Source organism: Liolophura sinensis, chromosome 11 (genome assembly GCF_032854445.1).
Source record: "Liolophura sinensis isolate JHLJ2023 chromosome 11, CUHK_Ljap_v2, whole genome shotgun sequence".
Classification (NCBI taxonomy): Eukaryota; Metazoa; Mollusca; class Polyplacophora; order Chitonida; family Chitonidae; genus Liolophura; species Liolophura sinensis.
In genome coordinates this window covers 3460652-3479347 of record NC_088305.1, presented here as the reverse complement: position 1 = coordinate 3479347, position 18696 = coordinate 3460652, and the positions used below count along the sequence as shown (strand labels likewise).

The 18696-nt window shown below is 44.6% G+C and overlaps 30 non-coding genes across 30 annotated transcripts; all 30 read left to right on the top strand.

Annotated features, from left to right (window-relative positions):
* Positions 1-403: 403 nt before the first annotated feature.
* On the top strand, positions 404-524 carry LOC135478637 (U5 spliceosomal RNA). The gene has a single exon (XR_010445541.1). It is a non-coding gene; the product is annotated as a U5 spliceosomal RNA (small nuclear RNA).
* A 503-nt stretch (positions 525-1027) lies between these two features.
* LOC135478526 (U5 spliceosomal RNA) lies at positions 1028-1148 on the top strand. The gene has a single exon (XR_010445437.1). It is a non-coding gene; the product is annotated as a U5 spliceosomal RNA (small nuclear RNA).
* Positions 1149-1651: 503 nt separating this feature from the next.
* Positions 1652-1772, top strand: LOC135478564 (U5 spliceosomal RNA). Its single transcript, XR_010445473.1, has one exon. It is a non-coding gene; the product is annotated as a U5 spliceosomal RNA (small nuclear RNA).
* Positions 1773-2275: 503 nt separating this feature from the next.
* Positions 2276-2396, top strand: LOC135478636 (U5 spliceosomal RNA). The gene has a single exon (XR_010445540.1). It is a non-coding gene; the product is annotated as a U5 spliceosomal RNA (small nuclear RNA).
* A 503-nt stretch (positions 2397-2899) lies between these two features.
* LOC135478635 (U5 spliceosomal RNA) lies at positions 2900-3020 on the top strand. Its single transcript, XR_010445539.1, has one exon. It is a non-coding gene; the product is annotated as a U5 spliceosomal RNA (small nuclear RNA).
* A 503-nt stretch (positions 3021-3523) lies between these two features.
* On the top strand, positions 3524-3644 carry LOC135478338 (U5 spliceosomal RNA). The gene has a single exon (XR_010445265.1). It is a non-coding gene; the product is annotated as a U5 spliceosomal RNA (small nuclear RNA).
* A 503-nt stretch (positions 3645-4147) lies between these two features.
* Positions 4148-4268, top strand: LOC135478525 (U5 spliceosomal RNA). The gene has a single exon (XR_010445436.1). It is a non-coding gene; the product is annotated as a U5 spliceosomal RNA (small nuclear RNA).
* A 503-nt stretch (positions 4269-4771) lies between these two features.
* Positions 4772-4892, top strand: LOC135478688 (U5 spliceosomal RNA). Its single transcript, XR_010445591.1, has one exon. It is a non-coding gene; the product is annotated as a U5 spliceosomal RNA (small nuclear RNA).
* Positions 4893-5395: 503 nt separating this feature from the next.
* On the top strand, positions 5396-5516 carry LOC135478523 (U5 spliceosomal RNA). Its single transcript, XR_010445434.1, has one exon. It is a non-coding gene; the product is annotated as a U5 spliceosomal RNA (small nuclear RNA).
* Positions 5517-6019: 503 nt separating this feature from the next.
* On the top strand, positions 6020-6140 carry LOC135478634 (U5 spliceosomal RNA). The gene has a single exon (XR_010445538.1). It is a non-coding gene; the product is annotated as a U5 spliceosomal RNA (small nuclear RNA).
* Positions 6141-6643: 503 nt separating this feature from the next.
* On the top strand, positions 6644-6764 carry LOC135478457 (U5 spliceosomal RNA). The gene has a single exon (XR_010445371.1). It is a non-coding gene; the product is annotated as a U5 spliceosomal RNA (small nuclear RNA).
* Positions 6765-7267: 503 nt separating this feature from the next.
* Positions 7268-7388, top strand: LOC135478456 (U5 spliceosomal RNA). The gene has a single exon (XR_010445370.1). It is a non-coding gene; the product is annotated as a U5 spliceosomal RNA (small nuclear RNA).
* A 503-nt stretch (positions 7389-7891) lies between these two features.
* Positions 7892-8012, top strand: LOC135478743 (U5 spliceosomal RNA). Its single transcript, XR_010445641.1, has one exon. It is a non-coding gene; the product is annotated as a U5 spliceosomal RNA (small nuclear RNA).
* A 503-nt stretch (positions 8013-8515) lies between these two features.
* Positions 8516-8636, top strand: LOC135478633 (U5 spliceosomal RNA). The gene has a single exon (XR_010445537.1). It is a non-coding gene; the product is annotated as a U5 spliceosomal RNA (small nuclear RNA).
* Positions 8637-9139: 503 nt separating this feature from the next.
* Positions 9140-9260, top strand: LOC135478632 (U5 spliceosomal RNA). Its single transcript, XR_010445536.1, has one exon. It is a non-coding gene; the product is annotated as a U5 spliceosomal RNA (small nuclear RNA).
* A 503-nt stretch (positions 9261-9763) lies between these two features.
* LOC135478630 (U5 spliceosomal RNA) lies at positions 9764-9884 on the top strand. Its single transcript, XR_010445534.1, has one exon. It is a non-coding gene; the product is annotated as a U5 spliceosomal RNA (small nuclear RNA).
* Positions 9885-10388: 504 nt separating this feature from the next.
* On the top strand, positions 10389-10509 carry LOC135478628 (U5 spliceosomal RNA). Its single transcript, XR_010445533.1, has one exon. It is a non-coding gene; the product is annotated as a U5 spliceosomal RNA (small nuclear RNA).
* Positions 10510-11012: 503 nt separating this feature from the next.
* LOC135478455 (U5 spliceosomal RNA) lies at positions 11013-11133 on the top strand. Its single transcript, XR_010445369.1, has one exon. It is a non-coding gene; the product is annotated as a U5 spliceosomal RNA (small nuclear RNA).
* A 503-nt stretch (positions 11134-11636) lies between these two features.
* Positions 11637-11757, top strand: LOC135478627 (U5 spliceosomal RNA). The gene has a single exon (XR_010445532.1). It is a non-coding gene; the product is annotated as a U5 spliceosomal RNA (small nuclear RNA).
* Positions 11758-12260: 503 nt separating this feature from the next.
* On the top strand, positions 12261-12381 carry LOC135478453 (U5 spliceosomal RNA). The gene has a single exon (XR_010445367.1). It is a non-coding gene; the product is annotated as a U5 spliceosomal RNA (small nuclear RNA).
* A 503-nt stretch (positions 12382-12884) lies between these two features.
* LOC135478427 (U5 spliceosomal RNA) lies at positions 12885-13005 on the top strand. Its single transcript, XR_010445343.1, has one exon. It is a non-coding gene; the product is annotated as a U5 spliceosomal RNA (small nuclear RNA).
* A 503-nt stretch (positions 13006-13508) lies between these two features.
* LOC135478870 (U5 spliceosomal RNA) lies at positions 13509-13629 on the top strand. The gene has a single exon (XR_010445761.1). It is a non-coding gene; the product is annotated as a U5 spliceosomal RNA (small nuclear RNA).
* Positions 13630-14132: 503 nt separating this feature from the next.
* On the top strand, positions 14133-14253 carry LOC135478750 (U5 spliceosomal RNA). The gene has a single exon (XR_010445648.1). It is a non-coding gene; the product is annotated as a U5 spliceosomal RNA (small nuclear RNA).
* A 503-nt stretch (positions 14254-14756) lies between these two features.
* Positions 14757-14877, top strand: LOC135478626 (U5 spliceosomal RNA). The gene has a single exon (XR_010445531.1). It is a non-coding gene; the product is annotated as a U5 spliceosomal RNA (small nuclear RNA).
* A 503-nt stretch (positions 14878-15380) lies between these two features.
* LOC135478452 (U5 spliceosomal RNA) lies at positions 15381-15501 on the top strand. Its single transcript, XR_010445366.1, has one exon. It is a non-coding gene; the product is annotated as a U5 spliceosomal RNA (small nuclear RNA).
* A 503-nt stretch (positions 15502-16004) lies between these two features.
* LOC135478574 (U5 spliceosomal RNA) lies at positions 16005-16125 on the top strand. Its single transcript, XR_010445482.1, has one exon. It is a non-coding gene; the product is annotated as a U5 spliceosomal RNA (small nuclear RNA).
* Positions 16126-16628: 503 nt separating this feature from the next.
* Positions 16629-16749, top strand: LOC135478451 (U5 spliceosomal RNA). Its single transcript, XR_010445365.1, has one exon. It is a non-coding gene; the product is annotated as a U5 spliceosomal RNA (small nuclear RNA).
* A 503-nt stretch (positions 16750-17252) lies between these two features.
* On the top strand, positions 17253-17373 carry LOC135478450 (U5 spliceosomal RNA). Its single transcript, XR_010445364.1, has one exon. It is a non-coding gene; the product is annotated as a U5 spliceosomal RNA (small nuclear RNA).
* A 503-nt stretch (positions 17374-17876) lies between these two features.
* LOC135478837 (U5 spliceosomal RNA) lies at positions 17877-17996 on the top strand. The gene has a single exon (XR_010445731.1). It is a non-coding gene; the product is annotated as a U5 spliceosomal RNA (small nuclear RNA).
* A 504-nt stretch (positions 17997-18500) lies between these two features.
* LOC135478590 (U5 spliceosomal RNA) lies at positions 18501-18621 on the top strand. The gene has a single exon (XR_010445497.1). It is a non-coding gene; the product is annotated as a U5 spliceosomal RNA (small nuclear RNA).
* Positions 18622-18696: the final 75 nt, after the last annotated feature.

The window sequence follows — 18696 nt, the reverse complement described above, 5'->3', positions numbered from 1 at the left end:
TAGGAAGAGGTCGAATTGTCTTGCAGCTGTACACATACAGCTCTAAAAGTTTTGGACTATTTCCACGTGTTCCAGCGCATCACAGGCTAAGTTGGAACATAACCGGGCCAATCACCGACGGTAGACGTCATGGACCTAGCCCAGCGTGTTACTTACCCCGACCGCCTACAACAATGACACCTCGTCACAGACAGACGCTGTACACGCTTCTGGTCTTCATCAGCAAAGTCTGATGTTTTAAAAAATGAGGTTAAAATGCGCCTCCAATCTTCGGCTGTTGCAAGAGACAAATTGAGCCAGCGGCCAATTAATTGAGGTAGGTACGTTATTGTTGCGCAGATTAAATCTCCCATCTCGTCCAGCGACCAGTTAGATACGTTTCACAGCAGCCACTGATGAAGACTAACTCTGGTTTCTCTTCAAATCCACGAATAAATCTTTCGCCTTTTACTAAAGATTTCCGTGGGGAGGAACATACTAATGAGTCTATAGACTATTTTTTGTCGTTCCGACCAGTCGGGACAATTTTCCAAATGAAAAACAAACATCAAATTGCCTAAAAGGAGTATCAAGTAGCATTGGTATATGGCAGAATTGCGCTGCCCTGCGGCACGGAGGCATTATTAGGAAGAGGTCGAATTCTCTTACAGCTGTACACATACAGCTCTAATAGTTTTGGACTATTTCCACGTGTCCCAGCGCATCACAAGCTAAGTTGGAGCACAACCGGGACATTTACCGACGGTAGACGTCATGGACCTAACCCAGCGTGTTACTTACACCGACCACCTATAACAATGACACAACGTCACAGACAGACGCTGTACACGCTTTCGGTCTACAGCAGCAAAGGCTGGTGTTTTAAAAAATGAGGTTATAATGCGCCTCCAATCTTCGAATGGTAAGATAGACAAATTGAGCCAGCGGCCAATTAATTGAGGTAGGTACATTATTGTTGAGCATAGTAAATCCCCCATCTCGTCCAGCGACCAGTTAGGTAGGTTTTACAGCAGCCACTGATGAAGACTAACTCTGGTTTCTCTTCAAATCCACGAATAAATCTTTCGCCTTTTACTAAAGATTTCCGTGGGGAGGAACATACTAATGAGTCTATAGACTATTTTTCGTCGTCCCGACCAATCGGGACAATTTTCCAAATGAAAAACAAACATCAAATTGCCTAAAAGGAGTATCAAGTAGCATTGGTATATGGCAGAATTGCGCTGCCCTGCGGCACGGAGGCATTATTAGGAAGAGGTCGAATTCTCTTACAGCTGTACACATACAGCTCTAAAAGTTTTGGACTATTTCCACGTGTTCCAGCGCATCACAGGCTAAGTTGGAACATAACCGGGCCAATCTCCGACGGTAGACGTCATGGACCTAGCCCAGCGTGTTCCTTACCCCGACCGCCTACAAGAATGACACCTCGTCACAGACAGACGCTGTACACGTTTCCGGTCTTCATCAGCAAAGGCTGGTGTTTTAAAAAATGAGGTTAAAATGCGCCTCCAATCTTCGGCTGTTGCAAGAGACAAATTGAGCCAGCGGCCAATTAATTGAGGTAGGTACGTTATTGTTGAGCATAGTAAATCCCCCATCTCGTCCAGCGACCAGTTAGGTAGGTTTTACAGCAGCCACTGATGAAGACTAACTCTGGTTTCTCTTCAAATCCACGAATAAATCTTTCGCCTTTTACTAAAGATTTCCGTGGGGAGGAACATACCAATGAGTCTATAGACTATTTTTTGTCGTCCCGACCAGTCGGGACAATTTTCCAAATGAAAAACAAACATCAAATTGCCTAAAAGGAGTATCAAGTAGCATTGGTATATGGCAGAATTGCGCTGCCCTGCGGCACGGAGGAATTATTAGGAAGAGTTCGAATTCTCTTACAGCTGTACACATACAGCTCTAAAAGTTTTGGACTTTTTCCACGTGTCCCAGCGCATCACAAGCAAAGTTGGAGCACAACCGGGTCATTCACCGACGGTAGATGTCATGGACCTAGCCCAGCGTGCTCCTTACCCCGACCACCTAAAACAATGACACAACGTCACAGACAGACGTTGTAAACGCTTCCGGTCTTCATCAGCAAAGTCTGATGTTTTAAAAAATGAGGTTAAAATGCGCCTCCAATCTTCGGCTGTTGCAAGAGACAAATTGAGCCAGCGGCCAATTAATTAAGGTAGGTACGTTATTGTTGCGCAGAGTAAATCTCCCATCTCGTCCAGCGACCAGTTAGATACGTTTCACAGCAGCCACTGATGAAGACTAACTCTGGTTTCTCTTCAAATCCACGAATAAATCTTTCGCCTTTTACTAAAGATTTCCGTGGGGAGGAACATACTAATGAGTCTATAGACTATTTTTTGTCGTTCCGACCAGTCGGGACAATTTTCCAAATGAAAAACAAACATCAAATTGCCTAAAAGGAGTATCAAGTAGCATTGGTATATGGCAGAATTGCGCTGCCCTGCGGCACGGAGGCATTATTAGGAAGAGGTCGAATTCTCTTACAGCTGTACACATACAGCTCTAAAAGTTTTGGACTATTTCCACGTGTCCCAGCGCATCACAAGCTAAGTTGGAGCACAACCGGGCCATTTACCGACGGTAGACGTCATGGACCTAACCCAGCGTGTTACTTACACCGACCACCTATAACAATGACACAACGTCACAGACAGACGCTGTACACGCTTTCGGTCTACTGCAGCAAAGGCTGGTGTTTTAAAAAATGAGGCTATAATGCGCCTCCAATCTTCGAATGGTAAGATAGGCAAATTGAGCCAGCGGCCAATTAATTGAGGTAGGTACATTTTTGTTGAGCATAGTAAATCCCCCATCTCGTCCAGCGACCAGTTAGGTAGGTTTTACAGCAGCCACTGATGAAGACTAACTCTGGTTTCTCTTCAAATCCACGAATAAATCTTTCGCCTTTTACTAAAGATTTCCGTGGGGAGGAACATACTAATGAGTCTATAGACTATTTTTTGTCGTTCCGACCAGTCGGGACAATTTTCCAAATGAAAAACAAACATCAAATTGCCTAAAAGGAGTATCAAGTAGCATTGGTATATGGCAGAATTGCGCTGCCCTGCGGCACGGAGGCATTATTAGGAAGAGGTCGAATTCTCTTACAGCTGTACACATACAGCTCTAAAAGTTTTGGACTATTTCCACGTGTCCCAGCGCATCACAAGCTAAGTTGGAGCACAACCGGGTCATTCACCGACGGTAGATGTCATGGACCTAGCCCAGCGTGTTCCTTACCCCGACCACCTATAACAATGACACAACGTAACAGACAGACGTTGTAAACGCTTCCGGTCTTCATCAGCAAAGTCTGGTGTTTTAAAAAATGAGGTTAAAATGCGCCAGCAATCTTCGGCTGTTGCAAGAGACAAATTGAGCCAGCGGCCAATTAATTGAGGTAGGTACGTTATTGTTGCGCATAGTAAATCCTCCATCTCGTCCAGCGACCAGTTAGTCTTCATCAGTGGCTGCTGTAAAACCTACCTAACTCTGGTTTCTCTTCAAATCCACGAATAAATCTTTCGCCTTTTACTAAAGATTTCCGTGGGGAGGAAAATACTAATGAGTCTATAGCCTAGTTTTTGTCGTTCCGACCAGTCGGGACAATTTTCCAAATGAAAAACAAACATCAAATTGCCTAAAAGGAGTATCAAGTAGCATTGGTATATGGCAGAATTGCGCTGCCCTGCGGCACGGAGGCATTATTAGGAAGAGGTCGAATTCTCTTACAGCTGTACACATACAGCTCTAATAGTTTTGGACTATTTCCACGTGTCCCAGCGCATCACAAGCTAAGTTGGAGCACAACCGGGCCATTTACCGACGGTAGACGTCATGGACCTAACCCAGCGTGTTACTTACACCGACCACCTATAACAATGACACAACGTCACAGACAGACGCTGTACACGCTTTCGGTCTACAGCAGCAAAGGCTGGTGTTTTAAAAAATGAGGTTATAATGCGCCTCCAATCTTCGAATGGTAAGATAGACAAATTGAGCCAGCGGCCAATTAATTGAGGTAGGTACATTATTGTTGAGCATAGTAAATCCCCCATCTCGTCCAGCGACCAGTTAGGTAGGTTTTACAGCAGCCACTGATGAAGACTAACTCTGGTTTCTCTTCAAATCCACGAATAAATCTTTCGCCTTTTACTAAAGATTTCCGTGGGGAGGAACATACTAATGAGTCTATAGACTATTTTTCGTCGTCCCGACCAATCGGGACAATTTTCCAAATGAAAAACAAACATCAAATTGCCTAAAAGGAGTATCAAGTAGCATTGGTATATGGCAGAATTGCGCTGCCCTGCGGCACGGAGGCATTATTAGGAAGAGGTCGAATTGTCTTACAGCTGTACACATACAGCTCTAAAAGTTTTGGACTATTTCCACGTGTTCCAGCGCATCACAGGCTAAGTTGGAACATAACCGGGCCAATCTCCGACGGTAGACGTCATGGACCTAGCCCAGCGTGTTCCTTACCCCGACCGCCTACAAGAATGACACCTCGTCACAGACAGACGCTGTACACGTTTCCGGTCTTCATCAGCAAAGGCTGGTGTTTTAAAAAATGAGGTTAAAATGCGCCTCCAATCTTCGGCTGTTGCAAGAGACAAATTGAGCCAGCGGCCAATTAATTGAGGTAGGTACGTTATTGTTGAGCATAGTAAATCCCCCATCTCGTCCAGCGACCAGTTAGGTAGGTTTTACAGCAGCCACTGATGAAGACTAACTCTGGTTTCTCTTCAAATCCACGAATAAATCTTTCGCCTTTTACTAAAGATTTCCGTGGGGAGGAACATACCAATGAGTCTATAGACTATTTTTTGTCGTTCCGACCAGTCGGGACAATTTTCCAAATGAAAAACAAACATCAAATTGCCTAAAAGGAGTATCAAGTAGCATTGGTATATGGCAGAATTGCGCTGCCCTGCGGCACGGAGGCATTATTAGGAAGAGGTCGAATTCTCTTACAGCTGTACACATACAGCTCTAAAAGTTTTGGACTTTTTCCACGTGTCCCAGCGCATCACAAGCTAAGTTGGAGCACAACCGGGTCATTCACCGACGGTAGATGTCATGGACCTAGCCCAACGTGCTCCTTACCCCGACCACCTAAAACAATGACACAACGTCACAGACAGACGTTGTAAACGCTTCCGGTCTTCATCAGCAAAGTCTGATGTTTTAAAAAATGAGGTTAAAATGCGCCAGCAATCTTCGGCTGTTGCAAGAGACAAATTGAGCCAGCGGCCAAGTAATTGAGGTAGGTACGTTATTGTTGCGCATAGTAAATCCCCCATCTCGTCCAGCGACCAGTTAGGTAGGTTTTACAGCAGCCACTGATGAAGACTAACTCTGGTTTCTCTTCAAATCCACGAATAAATCTTTCGCCTTTTACTAAAGATTTCCGTGGGGAGGAACATACTAATGAGTCTATAGACTATTTTTCGTCGTCCCGACCAATCGGGACAATTTTCCAAATGAAAAACAAACATAAAAATGCCTAAAAGGAGTATCAAGTAGCATTGGTATATGGCAGAATTGCGCTGCCCCGCCGCACGGAGGCATTATTAGGAAGAGGTCGAATTCTCTTACAGCTGTACACATACAGCTCTAAAAGTTTTGGACTATTTCCACGTGTTCCAGCGCATCACAGGCTAAGTTGGAACATAACCGGGCCAATCTCCGACGGTAGACGTCATGGACCTAGCCCAGCGTGTTCCTTACCCCGACCGCCTACAAGAATGACACCTCGTCACAGACAGACGCTGTACACGTTTCCGGTCTTCATCAGCAAAGGCTGGTGTTTTAAAAAATGAGGTTAAAATGCGCCTCCAATCTTCGGCTGTTGCAAGAGACAAATTGAGCCAACGGCCAATTAATTGAGGTAGGTACGTTATTGTTGCGCATAGTAAATCTCCCATCTCGTCCAGCGACCAGTTAGATACGTTTCACAGCAGCCACTGATGAAGACTAACTCTGGTTTCTCTTCAAATCCACGAATAAATCTTTCGCCTTTTACTAAAGATTTCCGTGGGGAGGAACATACTAATGAGTCTATAGACTATTTTTTGTCGTTCCGACCAGTCGGGACAATTTTCCAAATGAAAAACAAACATCAAATTGCCTAAAAGGAGTATCAAGTAGCATTGGTATATGGCAGAATTGCGCTGCCCTGCGGCACGGAGGCATTATTAGGAAGAGGTCGAATTGTCTTACAGCTGTACACATACAGCTCTAATAGTTTTGGACTATTTCCACGTGTCCCAGCGCATCACAAGCTAAGTTGGAGCACAACCGGGCCATTTACCGACGGTAGACGTCATGGACCTAACCCAGCGTGTTACTTACACCGACCACCTATAACAATGACACAACGTCACAGACAGACGCTGTACACGCTTTCGGTCTACAGCAGCAAAGGCTGGTGTTTTAAAAAATGAGGTTATAATGCGCCTCCAATCTTCGAATGGTAAGATAGACAAATTGAGCCAGCGGCCAATTAATTGAGGTAGGTACATTATTGTTGAGCATAGTAAATCCCCCATCTCGTCCAGCGACCAGTTAGGTAGGTTTTACAGCAGCCACTGATGAAGACTAACTCTGGTTTCTCTTCAAATCCACGAATAAATCTTTCGCCTTTTACTAAAGATTTCCGTGGGGAGGAACATACTAATGAGTCTATAGACTATTTTTTGTCGTCCCGACCAGTCGGGACAATTTTCCAAATGAAAAACAAACATCAAATTGCCTAAAAGGAGTATCAAGTAGCATTGGTATATGGCAGAATTGCGCTGCCCTGCGGCACGGAGGCATTATTAGGAAGAGGTCGAATTCTCTTACAGCTGTACACATACAGCTCTAAAAGTTTTGGACTATTTCCACGTGTCCCAGCGCATCACAAGCTAAGTTGGAGCACAACCGGGTCATTCACCGACGGTAGATGTCATGGACCTAGCCCAGCGTGTTCCTTACCCCGACCACCTATAACAATGACACAACGTAACAGACAGACGTTGTAAACGCTTCCGGTCTTCATCAGCAAAGTCTGATGTTTTAAAAAATGAGGTTAAAATGCGCCAGCAATCTTCGGCTGTTGCAAGAGACAAATTGAGCCAGCGGCCAAGTAATTGAGGTAGGTACATTATTGTTGCGCATAGTAAATCCCCCATCTCGTCCAGCGACCAGTTAGGTAGGTTTTACAGCAGCCACTGATGAAGACTAACTCTGGTTTCTCTTCAAATCCACGAATAAATCTTTCGCCTTTTACTAAAGATTTCCGTGGGGAGGAACATACTAATGAGTCTATAGACTATTTTTTGTCGTCCCGACCAGTCGGGACAATTTTCCAAATGAAAAACAAACATCAAATTGCCTAAAAGGAGTATCAAGTAGCATTGGTATATGGCAGAATTGCGCTGCCCTGCGGCACGGAGGCATTATTAGGAAGAGGTCGAATTGTCTTGCAGCTGTACACATACAGCTCTAAAAGTTTTGGACTATTTCCACGTGTTCCAGCGCATCACAGGCTAAGTTGGAACATAACCGGGCCAATCACCGACGGTAGACGTCATGGACCTAGCCCAGCGTGTTCCTTACCCCGACCGCCTACAACAATGACACCTCGTCACAGACAGACGCTGTACACGCTTCTGGTCTTCATCAGCAAAGTCTGATGTTTTAAAAAATGAGGTTAAAATGCGCCTCCAATCTTCGGCTGTTGCAAGAGACAAATTGAGCCAGCGGCCAATTAATTGAGGTAGGTACGTTATTGTTGCGCAGATTAAATCTCCCATCTCGTCCAGCGACCAGTTAGATACGTTTCACAGCAGCCACTGATGAAGACTAACTCTGGTTTCTCTTCAAATCCACGAATAAATCTTTCGCCTTTTACTAAAGATTTCCGTGGGGAGGAACGTACTAATGAGTCTATAGACTATTTTTTGTCGTTCCGACCAGTCGGGACAATTTTCCAAATGAAAAACAAACATCAAATTGCCTAAAAGGAGTATCAAGTAGCATTGGTATATGGCAGAATTGCGCTGCCCCGCCGCACGGAGGCATTATTAGGAAGAGGTCGAATTCTCTTACAGCTGTACACATACAGCTCTAAAAGTTTTGGACTATTTCCACGTGTTCCAGCGCATCACAGGCTAAGTTGGAACATAACCGGGCCAATCACCGACGGTAGACGTCATGGACCTAGCCCAGCGTGTTCCTTACCCCGACCGCCTACAACAATGACACCTCGTCACAGACAGACGCTGTACACGTTTCCGGTCTTCATCAGCAAAGTCTGATGTTTTAAAAAATGAGGTTAAAATGCGCCTCCAATCTTCGGCTGTTGCAAGAGACAAATTGAGCCAGCGGCCAATTAATTGAGGTAGGTACGTTATTGTTGCGCAGAGTAAATCTCCCATCTCGTCCAGCGACCAGTTAGATACGTTTCACAGCAGCCACTGATGAAGACTAACTCTGGTTTCTCTTCAAATCCACGAATAAATCTTTCGCCTTTTACTAAAGATTTCCGTGGGGAGGAACATACTAATGAGTCTATAGACTATTTTTTGTCGTTCCGACCAGTCGGGACAATTTTCCAAATGAAAAACAAACATCAAATTGCCTAAAAGGAGTATCAAGTAGCATTGGTATATGGCAGAATTGCGCTGCCCTGCGGCACGGAGGCATTATTAGGAAGAGGTCGAATTCTCTTACAGCTGTACACATACAGCTCTAATAGTTTTGGACTATTTCCACGTGTCCCAGCGCATCACAAGCTAAGTTGGAGCACAACCGGGCCATTTACCGACGGTAGACGTCATGGACCTAACCCAGCGTGTTACTTACACCGACCACCTATAACAATGACACAACGTCACAGACAGACGCTGTACACGCTTTCGGTCTACAGCAGCAAAGGCTGGTGTTTTAAAAAATGAGGCTATAATGCGCCTCCAATCTTCGAATGGTAAGATAGGCAAATTGAGCCAGCGGCCAATTAATTGAGGTAGGTACATTTTTGTTGAGCATAGTAAATCCCCCATCTCGTCCAGCGACCAGTTAGGTAGGTTTTACAGCAGCCACTGATGAAGACTAACTCTGGTTTCTCTTCAAATCCACGAATAAATCTTTCGCCTTTTACTAAAGATTTCCGTGGGGAGGAACATACTAATGAGTCTATAGACTATTTTTTGTCGTTCCGACCAGTCGGGACAATTTTCCAAATGAAAAACAAACATCAAATTGCCTAAAAGGAGTATCAAGTAGCATTGGTATATGGCAGAATTGCGCTGCCCTGCGGCACGGAGGCATTATTAGGAAGAGGTCGAATTCTCTTACAGCTGTACACATACAGCTCTAAAAGTTTTGGACTATTTCCACGTGTCCCAGCGCATCACAAGCTAAGTTGGAGCACAACCGGGTCATTCACCGACGGTAGACGTCATGGACCTAGCCCAGCGTGTTCCTTACCCCGACCACCTATAACAATGACACAACGTAACAGACAGACGTTGTAAACGCTTCCGGTCTTCATCAGCAAAGTCTGGTGTTTTAAAAAATGAGGTTAAAATGCGCCACCAATCTTCGGCTGTTGCAAGAGACAAATTGAGCCAGCGGCCAAGTAATTGAGGTAGGTACGTTGTTGTTGCGAATAGTAAATCCTCCATCTCGTCCAGCGACCAGTTAGGTAGGTTTAACAGCAGCCACTGATGAAGACTAACTCTGGTTTCTCTTCAAATCCACGAATAAATCTTTCGCCTTTTACTAAAGATTTCCGTGGGGAGGAACATACTAATGAGTCTATAGACTATTTTTTGTCGTTCCGACCAGTCGGGACAATTTTCCAAATGAAAAACAAACATCAAATTGCCTAAAAGGAGTATCAAGTAGCATTGGTATATGGCAGAATTGCGCTGCCCTGCGGCACGGAGGCATTATTAGGAAGAGGTCGAATTCTCTTACAGCTGTACACATACAGCTCTAAAAGTTTTCGACTATTTCCACGTGTTCCAGCGCATCACAGGCTAAGTTGGAACATAACCGGGCCAATCACCGACGGTAGACGTCATGGACCTAGCCCAGCGTGTTCCTTACCCCGACCGCCTACAACAATGACACCTCGTCACAGACAGACGCTTTTACACGCTTCCGGTCTTCATCAGCAAAGTCTGATGTTTTAAAAAATGAGGTTAAAATGCGCCTCCAATCTTCGGCTGTTGCAAGAGACAAATTGAGCCAGCGGCCAATTAATTGAGGTAGGTACGTTATTGTTGCGCAGAGTAAATCTCCCATCTAGTCCAGCGACCAGTTAGATACGTTTCACAGCAGCCACTGATGAAGACTAACTCTGGTTTCTCTTCAAATCCACGAATAAATCTTTCGCCTTTTACTAAAGATTTCCGTGGGGAGGAACATACTAATGAGTCTATAGACTATTTTTTGTCGTTCCGACCAGTCGGGACAATTTTCCAAATGAAAAACAAACATCAAATTGCCTAAAAGGAGTGTCAAGTAGCATTGGTATATGGCAGAATTGCGCTGCCCTGCGGCACGGAGGCATTATTAGGAAGAGGTCGAATTCTCTTACAGCTGTACACATACAGCTCTAATAGTTTTGGACTATTTCCACGTGTCCCAGCGCATCACAAGCTAAGTTGGAGCACAACCGGGCCATTTACCGACGGTAGACGTCATGGACCTAACCCAGCGTGTTACTTACACCGACCACCTATAACAATGACACAACGTCACAGACAGACGCTGTACACGCTTTCGGTCTACAGCAGCAAAGGCTGGTGTTTTAAAAAATGAGGTTATAATGCGCCTCCAATCTTCGAATGGTAAGATAGACAAATTGAGCCAGCGGCCAATTAATTGAGGTAGGTACATTATTGTTGAGCATAGTAAATCCCCCATCTCGTCCAGCGACCAGTTAGGTAGGTTTTACAGCAGCCACTGATGAAGACTAACTCTGGTTTCTCTTCAAATCCACGAATAAATCTTTCGCCTTTTACTAAAGATTTCCGTGGGGAGGAACATACTAATGAGTCTATAGACTATTTTTTGTCGTCCCGACCAGTCGGGACAATTTTCCAAATGAAAAACAAACATCAAATTGCCTAAAAGGAGTATCAAGTAGCATTGGTATATGGCAGAATTGCGCTGCCCTGCGGCACGGAGGCATTATTAGGAAGAGGTCGAATTCTCTTACAGCTGTACACATACAGCTCTAAAAGTTTTGGACTATTTCCACGTGTCCCAGCGCATCACAGGCTAAGTTGGAACATAACCGGGCCAATCACCGACGGTAGACGTCATGGACCTAGCCCAGCGTGTTCCTTACTTCGACCGCCTACAACAATGACACCTCGTCACAGACAGACGCTGTACACGCTTCCGGTCTTCATCAGCAAAGTCTGGTGTTTTAAAAAATGAGCTTAAAATGCGCCTCCAATCTTCGGCTGTTGCAAGAGACAAATTGAGCCAGCGGCCAATTAATTGAGGTAGGTACGTTATTGTTGCGCATAGTAAATCTCCCATCTCGTCCAGCGACCAGTTAAGTACGTTTCACAGCAGCCACTGATGAAGACTAACTCTGGTTTCTCTTCAAATCCACGAATAAATCTTTCGCCTTTTACTAAAGATTTCCGTGGGGAGGAACATACTAATGAGTCTATAGACTATTTTTTGTCGTTCCGACCAGTCGGGACAATTTTCCAAATGAAAAACAAACATCAAATTGCCTAAAAGGAGTGTCAAGTAGCATTGGTATATGGCAGAATTGCGCTGCCCTGGGGCACGGAGGCATTATTAGGAAGAGGTCGAATTCTCTTACAGCTGTACACATACAGCTCTAATAGTTTTGGACTATTTCCACGTGTCCCAGCGCATCACAAGCTAAGTTGGAGCACAACGGGGCCATTTACCGACGGTAGACGTCATGGACCTAACCCAGCGTGTTACTTACACCGACCACCTATAACAATGACACAACGTCACAGACAGACGCTGTACACGCTTTCGGTCTACAGCAGCAAAGTCTGGTGTTTTAAAAAATGAGATTATAATGCGCCTCCAATCTTCGAATGGTAAGATAGACAAATTGAGCCAGCGGCCAATTAATTGAGGTAGGTACATTATTGTTGAGCATAGTAAATCCCCCATCTCGTCCAGCGACCAGTTAGGTAGGTTTTACAGCAGCCACTGATGAAGACTAACTCTGGTTTCTCTTCAAATCCACGAATAAATCTTTCGCCTTTTACTAAAGATTTCCGTGGGGAGGAACATACTAATGAGTCTATAGACTATTTTTTGTCGTCCCGACCAGTCGGGACAATTTTCCAAATGAAAAACAAACATCAAATTGCCTAAAAGGAGTATCAAGTAGCATTGGTATATGGCAGAATTGCGCTGCCCTGCGGCACGGAGGCATTATTAGGAAGAGGTCGAATTCTCTTACAGCTGTACACATACAGCTCTAATAGTTTTGGACTATTTCCACGTGTCCCAGCGCATCACAAGCTAAGTTGGAGCACAACCGGGCCATTTACCGACGGTAGATGTCATGGACCTAGCCCAGCGTGTTCCTTACCCCGACCACCTATAACAATGACACAACGTCACAGACAGACGTTGTAAACGCTTCCGGTCTTCCTCAGCAAAGTCTGATGTTTTAAAAAATGAGGTTAAAATGCGCCAGCAATCTTCGGCTGTTGCAAGAGACAAATTGAGCCAGCGGCCAAGTAATTAAGGTAGGTACGTTATTGTTGCGCATAGTAAATCCCCCATCTCGTCCAGCGACCAGTTAGGTAGGTTTTACAGCAGCCACTGATGAAGACTAACTCTGGTTTCTCTTCAAATCCACGAATAAATCTTTCGCCTTTTACTAAAGATTTCCGTGGGGAGAAACATACTAATGAGTCTATAGACTATTTTTTGTCGTCCCGACCAGTCGGGACAATTTTCCAAATGAAAAACAAACATCAAATTGCCTAAAAGGAGTATCAAGTAGCATTGGTATATGGCAGAATTGCGCTGCCCTGCCGCACGGAGGCATTATTAGGAAGAGGTCGAATTCTCTTACAGCTGTACACATACAGCTCTAATAGTTTTGGACTATTTCCACGTGTCCCAGCGCATCACAAGCTAAGTTGGAGCACAACCGGGCCATTTACCGACGGTAGACGTCATGGACCTAACGCAGGGTGTTACTTACACCGACCACCTATAACAATGACACAACGTCACAGACAGACGCTGTACACGCTTTCGGTCTACAGCAGCAAAGTCTGGTGTTTTAAAAAATGAGGTTATAATGCGCCTCCAATCTTCGAATGGTAAGATAGACAAATTGAGCCAGCGGCCAATTAATTGAGGTAGGTACATTATTGTTGAGCATAGTAAATCCCCCATCTCGTCCAGCGACCAGTTAGGTAGGTTTTACAGCAGCCACTGATGAAGACTAACTCTGGTTTCTCTTCAAATCCACGAATAAATCTTTCGCCTTTTACTAAAGATTTCCGTGGGGAGGAACATACTAATGAGTCTATAGACTATTTTTTGTCGCCCCGACCAGTCGGTACAATATTCCAAATGAAAAACAAACATCAAATTGCCTAAAAGGAGTATCAAGTAGCATTGGTATATGGCAGAATTGCGCTGCCCTGCCGCACGGAGGCATTATTAGGAAGAGGTCGAATTCTCTTACAGCTGTACACATACAGCTCTAAAAGTTTTGGACTATTTCCACGTGTCCCAGCGCATCACAAGCTAAGTTGGAGCACAACCGGGTCATTCACCGACGGTAGATGTCATGGACCTAGCCCAGCGTGTTCCTTACCCCGACCACCTATAACAATGACACAACGTAACAGACAGACGTTGTAAACGCTTCCGGTCTTCATCAGCAAAGTCTGATGTTTTAAAAAATGAGGTTAAAATGCGCCAGCAATCTTCGGCTGTTGCAAGAGACAAATTGAGCCAGCGGCCAAGTAATTGAGGTAGGTACGTTATTGTTGCGCATAGTAAATCCCCCATCTCGTCCAGCGACCAGTTAGGTAGGTTTTACAGCAGCCACTGATGAAGACTAACACTGGTTTCTCTTCAAATCCACGAATAAATCTTTCGCCTTTTACTAAAGATTTCCGTGGGGAGGAACATACTAATGAGTCTATAGACTATTTTTCGTCGTCCCGACTAATCGGGACACTTTTCCAAATGAAAAACAAACATCAAATTGCCTAAAAGGAGTATCAAGTAGCATTGGTATATGGCAGAATTGCGCTGCCCTGCCGCACGGAGGCATTATTAGGAAGAGGTCGAATTCTCTTACAGCTGTACACATACAGCTCTAAAAGTTTTGGACTATTTCCACGTGTTCCAGCGCATCACAGGCTAAGTTGGAACATAACCGGGCCAATCTCCGACGGTAGACGTCATGGACCTAGCCCAGCGTGTTCATTAACCCGACCGCCTATAACAATGACACAACGTCACAGACAGACGTTGTAAACGCTTCCGGTCTTCATCAGCAAAGTCTGGTGTTTTAAAAAATGAGGTTAAAATGCGCCACCAATCTTCGGCTGTTGCAAGAGACAAATTGAGCCAGCGGCCAATTTATTGAGATAGGTACGTTATTGTTGCGCATAGTAAATCCTCCATCTCGTCCAGCGACCAGTTAGGTAGGTTTTACAGCAGCCACTGATGAAGACTAACTCTGGTTTCTCTTCAAATCCACGAATAAATCTTTCGCCTTTTACTAAAGATTTCCGTGGGGAGGAACATACTAATGAGTCTATAGACTATTTTTTGTCGTTCCGACCAGTCGGGACAATTTTCCAAATGAAAAACAAACATCAAACTGCCTAAAAGGAGTATCAAGTAGCATTGGTATATGGCAGAATTGCGCTGCCCTGCGGCACGGAGGCATTATTAGGAAGAGGTCGAATTCTCTTACAGCTGTACACATACAGCTCTAATAGTTTTGGACTATTTCCACGTGTCCCAGCGCATCACAAGCTAAGTTGGAGCACAACCGGGCCATTTACCGACGGTAGACGTCATGGACCTAACGCAGGGTGTTACTTACACCGACCACCTATAACAATGACACAACGTCACAGACAGACGCTGTACACGCTTTCGGTCTACAGCAGCAAAGGCTGGTGTTTTAAAAAATGAAGTTATAATGCGCCTCCAATCTTCGAATGGTAAGATAGACAAATTGAGCCAGCGCCCAATTAATTGAGGTAGGTACATTATTGTTGAGCATAGTAAATCCCCCATCTCGTCCAGCGACCAGTTAGGTAGGTTTTACAGCAGCCACTGATGAAGACTAACTCTGGTTTCTCTTCAAATCCACGAATAAATCTTTCGCCTTTTACTAAAGATTTCCGTGGGGAGGAACATACTAATGAGTCTATAGACTATTTTTTGTCGTCCCGACCAGTCGGGACAATTTTCCAAATGAAAAACAAACATCAAATTGCCTAAAAGGAGTATCAAGTAGCATTGGTATATGGCAGAATTGCGCTGCCCTGCGGCACGGAGGCATTATTAGGAAAAGGTCGAATTCTCTTACAGCTGTACACATACAGCTCTAAAAGTTTTGGACTTTTTCCACGTGTCCCAGCGCATCACAAGCTAAGTTGGAGCACAACCGGGTCATTCACCGACGGTAAATGTCATGGACCTAGCCCAGCGTGTTCCTTACACCGACCACCTATAACAATGACACAACGTCACAGACAGACGTTGTAAACGCTTCCGGTCTTCATCAGCAAAGTCTGGTGTTTTAAAAAATGAGGTTAAAATGCGCCACCAATCTTCGGCTGTTGCAAGAGACAAATTGAGCCAGCGGCCAAGTAATTGAGGTAGGTACGTTATTGTTGCGCATAGTAAATCCCCCATCTCGTCCAGCGACCTGTTAGGTAGGTTTTACAGCAGCCACTGATGAAGACTAACTCTGGTTTCTCTTCAAATCCACGAATAAATCTTTCGCCTTTTACTAAAGATTTCCGTGGGGAGGAACATACTAATGAGTCTATAGACTATTTTTCGTCGTCCCGACCAGTCGGGACAATTTTCCAAATGAAAAACAAACATCAAATTGCCTAAAAGGAGTATCAAGTAGCATTGGTATATGGCAGAATTGCGCTGCCCTGCCGCACGGAGGCATTATTAGGAAGAGGTCGAATTCTCTTACAGCTGTACACATACAGCTCTAAAAGTTTTGGACTATTTCCACGTGTCCCAGCGCATCACAAGCTAAGTTGGAGCACAACCGGGTCATTCACCGACGGTAGATGTCATGGACCTAGCCCAGCGTGTTCCTTACCCAGACCACCTATAACAATGACACAACGTAACAGACAGACGTTGTAAACGCTTCCGGTCTTCATCAGCAAAGTCTGGTGTTTTAAAAAATGAGGTTAAAATGCGCCACCAATCTTCGGCTGTTGCAAGAGACAAATTGAGCCAGCGGCCAATTAATTGAGGTAGGTACGCTATTGTTGCGCATAGTAAATCCTCCATCTCGTCCAGCGACCAGTTAGATAGGTTTTACAGCAGCCACTGATGAAGACTAACTCTGGTTTCTCTTCAAATCCACGAATAAATCTTTCGCCTTTTACTAAAGATTTCCGTGGGGAGGAACATACTAATGAGTCTATAGACTATTTTTTGTCGTCCCGACCAGTCGGGACAATTTTCCAAATGAAAAACAAACATCAAATTGCCTAAAAGGAGTATCAAGTAGCATTGGTATATGGCAGAATTGCGCTGCCCTGCGGCACGGAGGCATTATTAGGAAGAGGTCGAATTGTCTTGCAGCTGTACACATACAGCTCTAAAAGTTTTGGACTATTTCCACGTGTTCCAGCGCATCACAGGCTAAGTTGGAACATAACCGGGCCAATCACCGACGGTAGACGTCATGGACCTAGCCCAGCGTGTTCCTTACCCCGACCGCCTACAACAATGACACCTCGTCACAGACAGACGCTGTACACGTTTCCGGTCTTCATCAGCAAAGTCTGATGTTTTAAAAAATGAGGTTAAAATGCGCCTCCAATCTTCGGCTGTTGCAAGAGACAAATTGAGCCAGCGGCCAATTAATTGAGGTAGGTACGTTATTGTTGCGCAGAGTAAATCTCCCATCTCGTCCAGCGACCAGTTAGGTAGGTTTTACAGCAGCCACTGATGAAGACTAACTCTGGTTTCTCTTCAAATCCACGAATAAATCTTTCGCCTTTTACTAAAGATTTCCGTGGGGAGGAACATACTAATGAGTCTATAGACTATTTTTTGTCGTCCCGACCAGTCGGGACAATTTTCCAAATGAAAAACAAACATCAAATTGCCTAAAAGGAGTATCAAGAAGCATTGGTATATGGCAGAATTGCGCTGCCCTGCGGCACGGAGGCATTATTAGGAAGAGGTCGAATTCTCTTACAGCTGTACACATACAGCTTTTAAAGTTTTGGACTATTTCCACGTGTTCCAGCGCATCACAGGCTAAGTTGGAGCACAACCGGGCCATTTACCGACGGTAGACGTCATGGACCTAACGCAGCGTGTTACTTACACCGACCACCTATAACAATGACACAACGTCACAGACAGACGCTGTACACGCTTTCGGTCTACAGCAGCAAAGTCTGGTGTTTTAAAAAATGAGGTTATAATGCGCCTCCAATCTTCGAATGGTAAGATAGACAAATTGAGCCAGCGGCCAATTAATTAAGGTAGGCACATTATTGTTGAGCATAGTAAATCCCCCATCTCGTCCAGCGACCAGTTAGGTAGGTTTTACAGCAGCCACTGATGAAGACTAACTCTGGTTTCTCTTCAAATCAACGAATAAATCTTTCGCCTTTTACTAAAGATTTCCGTGGGGAGGAACATACTAATGAGTCTATAGACTATTTTTTGTCGTCCCGACCAGTCGGATGAATTTTCCAAATGAAAAACAAACATCAAATTGCCTAAAAGGAGTATCAAGTAGCATTGGTATATGGCAGAATTGCGCTGCCCTGCCGCACGGAGGCATTATTAGGAAGAGGTCGAATTCTCTTACAGCTGTACACATACAGCTCTAAAAGTTTTGGACTATTTCCACGTGTTCCAGCGCATCACAAGCTAAGTTGGAACATAACCGGGCCAATCTCCGACGGTAGACGTCATGGACCTAGCCCAGCGTGTTCATTACCCCGACCGCCTACAACAATGACACCTCGTCACAGACAGACGCTGTACACGCTTCCGGTCTTCATCAGCAAAGGCTGGTGTTTTAAAAAATGAGCTTAAAATGCGCCTCCAATCTTCGGCTGTTGCAAGAGACAAATTGAGCCAGCGGCCAATTAATTGAGGTAGGTACGTTATTGTTGCGCAGAGTAAATCTCCCATCTCGTCCAGCGACCAGTTAGATACGTTTTACAGCAGCCACTGATGAAGACTAACTCTGGTTTCTCTTCAAATCCACGAATAAATCTTTCGCCTTTTACTAAAGATTTCCGTGAGGAGGAACATACTAATGAGTCTATAGACTATTTTTTGTCGTTCCGACCAGTCGGGACAATTTTCCAAATGAAAAACAAACATCAAATTGCCTAAAAGGAGTATCAAGTAGCATTGGTATATGGCAGAATTGCG